The sequence below is a fragment of the Podarcis cretensis genome, assembly GCF_951804945.1.
Source record: "Podarcis cretensis genome assembly, chromosome: 9".
Lineage (NCBI taxonomy): Eukaryota > Metazoa > Chordata > Lepidosauria > Squamata > Lacertidae > Podarcis > Podarcis cretensis.
This window is the reverse complement of record NC_137178.1, coordinates 63,047,724-63,058,542: the sequence shown is the minus strand read 5'-3', so window position 1 is coordinate 63,058,542 and position 10,819 is coordinate 63,047,724. Positions and strand designations below refer to the sequence as shown.

At 44.3% G+C, this 10,819-nt stretch overlaps 1 long non-coding RNA gene across 1 annotated transcript; it reads right to left on the bottom strand.

The window, feature by feature from the left end:
* Window positions 1-7,398: 7,398 nt before the first annotated feature.
* On the bottom strand, window positions 7,399-9,719 carry LOC307223671. Its single transcript, XR_013842181.1, has 2 exons — window positions 8,448-9,719; window positions 7,399-7,656 (listed from the first exon to the last, which is right to left on the bottom strand). It is a non-coding gene; the product is annotated as an uncharacterized lncRNA (long non-coding RNA).
* Between the last annotated feature and the right edge of the window lie 1,100 nt (window positions 9,720-10,819).

The window sequence follows — 10,819 nt, the reverse complement described above, 5'->3', positions numbered from 1 at the left end:
CAAAAAATGTCGCTAATAAGATTTCCATTAAAATCATGATGGAGAGATTAGATTAAACAGTGAAGAAGTTTTTTTCCCCTGTGTGTTCAATTTACTCAAAATTGAAACAGCTGTTCTTGCATAAGCTGACATCTCAATTCGACAGCTCTGGAAAACCTCGCCTCCACTTGGAGACGAGAAAAGTTGGAGGATCAAAAATTGAAGCGTTCAGGACTTTCTACCACCTTTGGTGGACCTGCCCAAAGGTTAAAGCTTTCTGGGAAATGATCTATAATGAAATTAAGAAGGTCCTTAAGTGGACTTTTCCTAAGAAACCAGAGGCTTTTCTCTTGGGCATGGTTGGCCAAGTGGTGTTAAAGAAGGATAGGATTTTCTTTATGTATGCCACTACAGCAGCAAGAATTCTACTGGCAAAGTATTGGAAGATGCAAGAACTACCTACTCTGGAAGAATGGCAAACAAAGGTGATTGACTTTATGGGACTGGCCGAGATGACGGGCAGAATCCGTGACCAGGGGAAAGAGACAGTGGAAGAGGACTGGAAGAAATTTAAAATTTATCTTAAAAACAATTGTAAAATTGAGGAATGTTAAGATGTCAGGGGGTAAGAGGTAAAGAATTGCAGCAGTAATTAAAAAAAACTAAAGGAAACTTTATGAAAGGGAATTAAGACAATGGACCTAAGGGTTGCTAAAGAACCATTAAACAAGGATGCAGGGATGGGGAGGTATGGGGAAGTCAAAAGAAAGAAGGGTATGAAATGATGATTTTGAAGCTATATTGTTTTATATTGTTTTTATTATCTGTCTGAAAAACGAATAAAAATTATTTTTAAAAAAAATAAAAAAAAATTGAAGCGTTCAAAAATGTTGGGCTCCATGGCTATCAGAACAAGCACATGTAAGTTTTCTCCCAGTTAGGCCAAAGGATATATCACACACCATTCTCCAGATTCGTGGTGTTGGTTTTTTGAAAGAAGACATGCCTACGTTATAGATTTGGGTCAGGGACATGACCTCCAAATCAAATGCAGAACGAATGCACTTAACTAGAACAGATGCCTGCTGACAGAAGTTGCTGAATATTGAGGGCTAGCAAGCTGCTATCATTATGATGGGCCAAGGGCGTGCAGAGAGAGCCTGTGAATGTTGCAGAAACCCTTATTCAGAGAGTGCAGTGCCTCTCTATATTTCACCCCCATGAGTAGTAGTAGTAGTAATAATAATAATAATAATTTATTATTTATACCCCTTCCATCTGGCTGGGTTTCCCCAGCCACTCTGGGCGGCTCCCAACATAATATTAAAAACACAATAAAACATCAAACATTGAAAATCTCCCTATACAGGACTGCCTTCAGGCTACCTTCAGGTGTCATCTAAACGTCAGATAGTTGTTTATTTCCTTGACATCTGATGAGAGGGCATTCCACAGGGCGGGTGCCACCACCGAGAAGGCCCTCTGCCCGGTTCCCTGTAACCTCACTTCTCGCAGTGAAGGAACCGCCAGAAGGCCCTCGGAGCTGGACCTCAGTGTCCGGGCAGAACAATGGGGGTGCAGAAGCTTCTTCAGGTATACTGGGCTGAGGTCGTTTAGGGCTTTAAAGGTCAACAGCAACACTTTGAATTGTGCTCGGAAATGTATTGGGAGCCAATGTAGGTCTTTCAGGACCAGTGTTATATGGTCTCGGCGGCCACTACCAGTCTAGTGTCTGGGAATGCTGCCGCATTCTGGATTAGTTGTAGTTTCCGGGTCTTCCTCAAAGTTAGCCCCACATAAAGTGCATTGCAGTAGTCCAAGCGGGAGATAACTAGAGCATGCACTGCTCTGTCATGAGGACCATCTTAGTGGAGGATGTCTACCCTGGTTGTACAGGCATCGTTTTCTCTACATTTTGGGGAGGAGGGCGGCTTGAGCAAGAGCGTCTACCTCCCTAAATGAGCCCCCAATATCATTTATTCCAAAGCTTCTTGGTGTCTTGTGTGTCTTGAAAGACAATCGAGTGCGCCTCAGGGGTGAAGCCAAACTGCTGTGTTAGCTGTACTGAATTGATCTCTCTCTTGGGCGCAAGCCTGGGCAGGGTGTGTGGAGGTCTTGGGCTGCAAGACCTCCCTCTTAGCCTTGCTGATGGAGTCCAAAGGAAAGCAGAGCAATACATTTGGCACCAGAGACATCACCTTGCCAACAAAGGTCCGTATAGTTAAAGCTATGGTTTTCCCAGTAGTGATGTATGGAAGTGAGAGCTGGACCATCAAGAAGGCTGATCGCCGAAGAATTGATGCTTTTGAATTATGGTGCTGGAGGAGACTCTTGAGAGTCCCATGGACTGCAAGAAGATCAAACCTATCCATTCTGAAGGAAATCAGCCCTGAGTGCTCACTGGAAGGGCAGATCCTGAAGCTGAGGCTCCAGTACTTTGGGCACCTCATGAGAAGAGAAGAGCCTGATGTTGGGAAAGATGGAGGGCACAAGGAGAAGGGGACGACAGAGGATGAGATGGTTGGACAGTGTTCTCAAAGCTACCAGCATGAGTTTGACCAAACTGTAGGAGGCAGTGGAAGACAGGCGTGCCTGGTGTGCTCTGGTCCATGGGGTCACAAAGAGTCAGACTTGACTAAATGACTAAACAACAACAACATTTGGCACCAGCTTGGCTGAAGAGGTGCCAGAAGTGTACAAAGCACTGTCCAACTGCCTTAGGAACTCCACTCTGGATTTGTGTGGGGTTTACTCCTAAGCCTTTTCTTCTTCCAAATACATCCCCCCACGAGAGGTACTACCCCTCCTATAACACCCCATGCACCCCCATTCCAAAAGATTAAAATGTGTCGGGTGCTAGGAGTTTTGGGGACGGGAATTGGAGATGAACCAAGTAATTTTATGCATGTCTAATAAGCTCATAAGGTTTAATGGGACTAAGTATATGTGGCCCTGATTCCCAGAGACCAGGAAGTTTCTGATCTGTATGCCAGGAACTGCCTCATCTTTCTGGTGCCTTGAGTTGAACAAGCAAGGTCTGTTTTTCCCACACCAAATGAGCATTGATTAAAGGTGAAGACAGGCGCAATGTTTTGACTGTGGTGGAAGTAGTTTGAGCACACATTTGCTGCATTCTGAGAGCCATCGGTTTGCAGGACAGAAAAACATGTGCTCAAAAACCACTTGTGCTCCTTCCTAATTATAGAGGTGATTGGATTAGATAAAAGCAGAATTCGCTTTCTGCACGGTTACTGTGCAACCGTATAATGCAAGCAAAACAATGCCCGAAAACTGAAGAATAACTTTGGTTTTTCAAAGATTTGCTCTTGACTGAGTCCATAATCAGAACCAGGGGAAATGAGAAGTGCTGAGTTTTTACCCTTGGTGAGAAATAACACATAGGGTCCTTCAGCATCTGTTCCTCTCTACGTTTATCTGAAAGGGAAGGATGAAGCCTGACCTCAAGGGAGTGGTTTGCTAGGTGGAGCCGAGTGCGATTTAGCGAGAAAACAACAACAAAAACCCAGCAGTCATGCTGGACAGAAAAAGGAGAACAAATTGTACTGAATGAAAAACATGTTACGGAGAGGTAGGTGCTTCACAGGAAAGCAGGGCTGTCACATGAAAACATGGTGAGAGGCTGTGGTCTCTCCTTTTCTATTAAATAAGAATTTCGGCTGCAATCTTACCTGAAACTGGGAGGAAGCCCTTGCAAACTCAATGAGACTTACATCTGAGTAGGTATGTATAGGATTGTACTCGTTGTATGGACAAGGAACCATTTTTACCCTAGAGAATAACCAGTTCCAGAATTCGCTTGTCTTCCACCCTCCCTTCTATGCTTTCTGCTTTTCTGCCAATCTGTCTATGACTGGAAGGAGAGAGAGCCTTCCTTATATACGCTGAAAATAACTATCTAAAAGCCTTGCCCTTTATTCTCTTTGTTTCAATTGTGAACCGCTTAGCAGTACTGGTTTCGTTTAGTTTCTGGTTTGGATCCAAGGTAATAGGGAGGGATACGTTGCAGCTCCTTGAAAAATCGCCTTGGAATTCTATTTTTTGAATTCAGGTTCTGTTTGATATCCTTTGGATCAGGAAAGTTTACTCCCTTCTAGGGTGCTCCTTGCAGAGTGACATATGTTTGGCTTTCTTCTCCTGGCGGTATCTATTGTTTATCAGGTGAAGTAAGCTTTGCCTCAAAGAACACACCACAATAAATCCGGTTAATCTTTAAGGTGCAGCAGGACTCACTCCTTGCCAGTGGCATGGTGTGGGGTCACAGGGGTGGTTGCCCCAGGTGCAAAATTGTTAGGGGGCACACAATTTCAACACCCGGTGCTGCCTCAACACAGCTGTGTGCTTCCGTGACTGGGCTCCACTAAAAACAGCTTCTCCATGCAAACCAGGAAGTGACCTATCCAGACAATGGAACAACTCTTCTTTTCTTATCTCTGCAGCTTCAATCTCCTGGGTGATGCAGGTGCAGTTAGGCAGTTGAATGTGCATGCGTACTCTGTCAGTTTCTCTCTCTCCCACTGTAATGTACTGAGTTGGATAGGATCCAAACTGCAGCAGTCTGATTGGTCCTAGAACAATAGGATTCAGAATGCAGCAGTCTGATTGGTCCTAGAACAATGCAGCAGTATGATTGGTCGGCAGGAGCCACCCAATCCAGCTCCAGATGGAAGTGAATCCACAACCTGATTGGCCTACAGGAGAATTCTGGAATTAGCCAATCACGTGCAGCCCATTGTGTAAATAATGTATATAAAGCAGATACTTTGAGGGGACATTCATTCCTCCTCACCACTATGAGCTGAATAAAGAGCATGAAATCCACTCTCGACTCCGAGTATATTTCACCCACCCACCTCCTCTGCGCAGCCCTGGGCCCTGGCAACCCACGCTACACCACTGCTCCCTGCACCCTTCCACTATGTCGTTTTCTAAAAAGCGGGAGAGCACTTGGCTCAAAGCTGGAATATGAGGAACATTATAAGGCAAACAGTTTGGGGATGTAAATGGGGCTGGGAGGAGCAGAGGGACTATTCCCCAAAAGGGTTACCTTTAATGCCAGTGTGGTGTAGCGGTTAAGAGCGGTAGACTCATAATCTGGGGAACCGGGTTCGCGTCTCCGCTCCTCCACATGCAGCTGCTGGGTGACCATGGACCAGTCACACTTCTCTGAAGTCTCTCAGCCCCACTCACCTCACAGAGTGTTTGTTGTGGGGGAGGAAGGGAAAGGAGAATGTTAGCCGCTTTGAGACTCCTTTGGGTAGTGATAAAGCGGGATATCAAATCCAAACTCTTCTTCTTCTTCTCCCTTCTCACTTCCCCTTTGTTTCAGAACTATTTCGGCCCACATCACACTTATTCTTCCTTCCAAAATGATAACCTATCCAGAATCATGTTGGGAATGGTATAGATGTGACAAAGCGGAAGGGCTGTAGCCCAGTTGTTAACGCATCTGGTTTGCATGCAAAAGGTCACAGGTTCAATTCCTGGCACCCCCCGGGTAAGGCAGGGAGACACCCTCTCTGAAACCCTAGGAAGCCCCTTCCGGTCAGTGCAGGCAATACTGAATCTACATAATCCTGCTTCCTAGGTTCCTAATGCCTAACAGCCAACCAAATTTGGCATATTGCACACACACCCCTCCCCAAAGGCACACTTGCAATTGTATTCCTCATTTAACAAGGTACGCACAAAACCTCTCTAATATATGAAGGAATAATAACATGAATTTCAGTGTTCCTTAGCAAGTCCGTGCGATAGTAGCTGTTTAAGCAATTAATCTGACAGGGCAATTCTATGCATGTTTACTGAGATGTCCCACTGTGTACAATGAGCTTACTTTCAGGAAACAATACACAGAATTATAGCCCTAGATCCTTTGTTCTTTTCTCATTGCTTTCTCCTGAATCTTACTGTATTCTTTATTGAGTTCTTGTTTTTTACGTCCTAAACTAATGTTTTTGACCAGAAAAAAAAAGACTCCCAAGCATTTCTGATGGAGGATCACACGACCAGCACTTTAAAAAGAAAGAACATGTACTCGTCTAACACTGGCAGCTGACTCCAGCAGATAAGATACGCAGGGCTCACCCCCAGTCTTCAAAGGACACACCCTGTTGAGGCCATCCTAAGATGGATAGCCCCGCCCTAACCATCTGCAGGGCTTGAGCCTCTGTTTTGCAACACACGGCAGTCTCCAGGGAGACTGAGATCATCGCAAAGCAAACGAAAACGAATGTTGTGCTGGTTTTGTTGGCTAGTTTTCGGTTGACCCAGCAAAGCACCCTCCAAAGTCAGAGAGTTGGTTATGAAGATTGCAGTTCCCAAGTTTTTAACCCTCCTTGTAATCACTGCCATGCATTACAAAGGCAGTCTGGGAATGTACCCCACTTCCAATTAACTCGGATTGATCTCAAATGGATCAGGCTTGCACTCCAAATCTAAATGTGGTCCACTAGATCTGAAGTCATGTCTGCAACGCAATTTACAACTTAGTGCATTGTTTGCTGTTGTGATGGTTATTCAAAGCCGATAACATTTTCAGGAAAAGTGCAGGTAGAAATACAAAATGAAAAAGAATCAGAACAGGGTCCCCTCAAAAAAGAGAAACCCCCATGTTTGATTGATGGCCAAATAACATCAAAAGTTTGTGATACAATCATTGTATTTATTATAGGTAATTTTCTCCTTATTGGCCAGGTCTCCATTCTACCGTTGCATAGAAGAGAATTCAAAGTTCTAGCATCTAATTGATTTACATCTAGAAGTAGGAGGAAGTCCTCAAAATTCTTTTTTTATAATTCTCCAAATATAGTAATTATTCGTCTTCTGCTAAATAATGCAGCTACAGAGATGGATTGGGTACATTCCAGGCTGTACTGCCAATTCAGACAGGACAAGATTAAGTTGCCAGTAGGGATGGAGGACAAATTTGATTCGGTACACAGTTAAAGCCAGCTCTAACTAATTCACACTTTCCTAAACAAAAAGTGAACCAAAACACAGCCATCCTTTGAAATTTGCACTTGTCTGAATTTTGTGATGCAGCTTTCCAACCAATGGTTACCAAAATGCACATACAGTCGTACCTTGGTTCTCAAATGGAATCCATTCTGGAGGTCCGTTCGACTTCCGAAAACATTCAAAAACCAAGGTGTGGCTTCCAATTGGCTGCAGAAGCTTCCTGCGCTCAATCGGAAGCCATCAGACGTTCGCAAACTGGAACACTCACTTCTGGGTTTGCGGTGTTTGGGAGCCAAAACATTCGAGTCACAAGGCATTAGAGAACCAAGGTACCACTGTATTAGGCAAAACTATGGATAAAAATGAATATATTAGTTAAAATAACATGTGAAATATATTACAGGGGGAATTGCTTGCAAAAATCTGTACATTAGTCCAAACTGCATTTAAAAATGGGTTTATTAGGAGATATTTGCACTAAAATGCTGATTTTTTTTTTTTTAATTTTAAAAAATCACCACAAAATGTGGAGGGCTGAATTTCAGATTGGAAAAATGAGAGCCAAAATTGACATATCCTTCCATCCCTACATAGGAGTTCTTTGAGTTTTCCTTGGGTCGTGACGAGGATCAGCTGAGGTTTCACATCTGTTTTCAAAGTGGGGGAAGAAAATCCAACGTGATAAACTATCTCCAGGCACTGGAATAAAAGTATTTCTGTTGTCTCTGAGGACAAAGTTATTATGTCTTTCACAAATGAGTATCGGTTTGACCCCACGCCCATGCAAAACGCTATACGATTTGATATCTCCCTTGAAGGTTGTGGCAGTCAATTGAAAGATGGCATTTGCTTTCAGAAGGTCGCCTTTGAAGTATCTCTCTCACACACTCCTCCCGAGCAATCTGATGCAAAAGAGAGCACAATGTGCAGTGCCCTTTAAAGATGCAGACATTGCAAAGAATGCTGGTTAGCGCACTCAGACCACTACTCACATTCCATGTTTCGCCACACCTGTTTCCAGGGTGGGGATGCAAAACTCTTGTGACTGCCACATCTGAAGCACGGCCTCATCAACCATGCGCTTCACTGGTATAAATTAAATTAGATTGAAAGTGCAAGATAATATTTAACAGTCAGGACAAATCCAACTGTTGTGTGGGAGGGAAAACCTGTTTCAAGTTGATCGGCGTCTCAGGTGTTACAGAGAAGACCCTCCATTTATGTGGAAATAGATGTTCAGTGCTGATTACTTGAGGGGAAAAGGCTCCACCTGAATATTCAGCAGATTTTTGCTGTTGTGGGTTTGACAAATGTTCCCCCCCCCTCCCAGCTGTAAACTCTACTGTAGTTGGCTTTGAAGTTCTAAGCACACCTGTGCAGATCGCAAACAAAGCCAGGCTAGACCTCCCACACCCTTGCTCAAAATTCACAATGCAACATGTCAAGTAAGATATGCCCTCCAGTCCCTTGTTTCAAAGCCAAAGCCATACCTGCTAAGTTTCTGCGAAGTTTAACCCTCGGTCTGAAAGAAATGCCAGAAGACCAAAGCAGAAAATCACAATGGAGGTATTAGGTACATTCAAGACGGAAAGGTGCACAAACTGATCAGAGTTGCATAACAACAGCACAATTCATGAGAGCAGAAGTCTCTCTGGACTCAGTGTCCTGGTTCTAATGTAGAAGGGATATTCTTAAAAACCCAGCAAATAATTTTAGAACCTTGATCAGTAGTTATTCTTGCTCGGCCCAGTATACCTGAAGGAGCATCTCCATCCCATCATTCAGCCCGGACACTGAGGTCCAGCTCCAAGGGCCTTCTGGTGGTTCCCTCACTGTGAGAGATGAAGCTACAGGGAACCAGGCAGAGGGCCTTCTCGGTAGTGGCACCCGCCCTGTGAAACACCCTCCCATCAGATGTTGAGGAAATAAACAACTATCTGACTTTTAGAAGACATCTGAAGGCAGCCCTGTTTAGGGAAGTTTTTAATGTTTGATCTTTTATTGTATTTTTAATGTTCTTTTGGGAAACCCAGCCACATGGATGGGGGAAGAAGAAGAAGAAGAAGAAGAAGAAGAAGAAGAAGAAGAAGAAGAAGAAGAAGAAGAAGAAGTTGGTTTTGTTGTTGTTGTTGTTAGGAAGTTGACTATGGTACGGGCCAAGGCTTCTCTGAAAATGGCCTAATGTCAAAGGACTTCCAGGTAAACACACACAAAAGTGACAGAGACCAGAAAGAGACTGATTTGCAGAGCTTTTTTTTCAGCTGGAGCTCACTGGAACTCATTACAAAAGAACAAGAGAGGTGTCCATGGTGACTCCTGGCACTGGGGACACGGCGGCAAGGCCAGGCCAGGCTCCAGATCCCCGGTGACAGGCAGAGCGTACCTGGTTCACGCCCCTTCAAAACCATGCTATGCCCCTGTCCGTGAGGAACTTATAGTCCAAAGCTAGACAGCAGTTTTCTCATGTTTTGTTTTATTTAAAAATGGCACTTTGAATGCACTGTTTATAATATTTAAAAGAAAAAAGAAAAGGCATAGACATTGTTTTAAAATGTTTTGTAAGATTTTGGCACGGAGTACAAGAAACTAAAAGTTAGTTATACTACCATTCATGCGAAATAAATAAAAAGAAGGGGCGTGGGTGGATCCAAGAGCCAGTTCTGTAACTTGATCCATCGGTATGAACACTCCACACTTGTGGACATTATTTGTCACCATTAAATCATGTCCAGCAGCAAGATAATATCTTCATTTTTAATAAAAGTTTGCAATTTCATGTTTGCATAACGATCTATCACTCTCAGTTCATCACACTAAATTCTTTCACTAATTTAGGCTAAGCTAGATATCTTTTTTTGGATCTCCAGATGCTTTAACAAAGCGTTTATGCTTACTATTGTCATCTCTTCCAGGACTGATCAGGGCAAGTCTTGTTGGGACTAGTTAATCTTCATTGTGCCATTCAAGCTTTAGGTGAGAGGAAGGCCCTATAGAACAGGGATAGGGGATTGGGGCCCTCCAGGAGTTGTTAAACTACAGCTCCCATCACCCCTGGCCATTGGCCATAGCAACTTGGGGCTGATAGGTGCTGGACTCCAACAACATCTGGGGGACTAGATTCTCCATCCGTGTTGTAAACAGTTTGAGACAGGTTGCTAATCCCATAACCCAGAATCCCCCTGTTCTTAGGAAACACGTGGTTCTGGAGAGACGGTCCCAAGTCACCTGCTGCTATATTGCTTCCATTCTGTTGGGCTCCTTCAGTGTGAACAACTTGTTTCTGAGGGAGGACGGCAGTCTTATAGCTTCTGGACTCATATCAGCATTGGGACCTTATTTGCCTGAGTGGAGTAAACCCCACACAGGATGTAGTTTAGGCGGATGCTTAAAGCACCAGAATTCCAGAGGTTCCGGGCTCATCAGGATGTTTGCGTGGAAAGAACCGCATCAAAGAACCGTTAAGAGTTTGGGTGTAATCTTCGACACCTCCCTTTCCATGGAGGCGCAGATTACAGCTATAACAAAGGTGGCATTTTTTCATCTCTGCCAAGCTAAGCAGTTGGCTCCTTACCTCTCTCGCCCTGACCTAGCCACTGTGATCCACACGATGGTCACCTCCAGACTTGATTAATGTAACTCACTCTACGTGGGGCTGCCCTTGAGACTGACCCAGAAACTCCAGCAGGTGCAGAATGCCGCGGTGAAACTCCTGATGGGGTCCTCGTCGCGGGAGCACATTCACCCAGTGCTATACCAGCTGCACTGGCTCCCGGTGGAGTACAGGATCAGGTTTAAGGTGCTGGTTTTAACCTTTACAGCCCTATACGACCTAGGACACTCGTATCTACGAGACTGCCTCTCC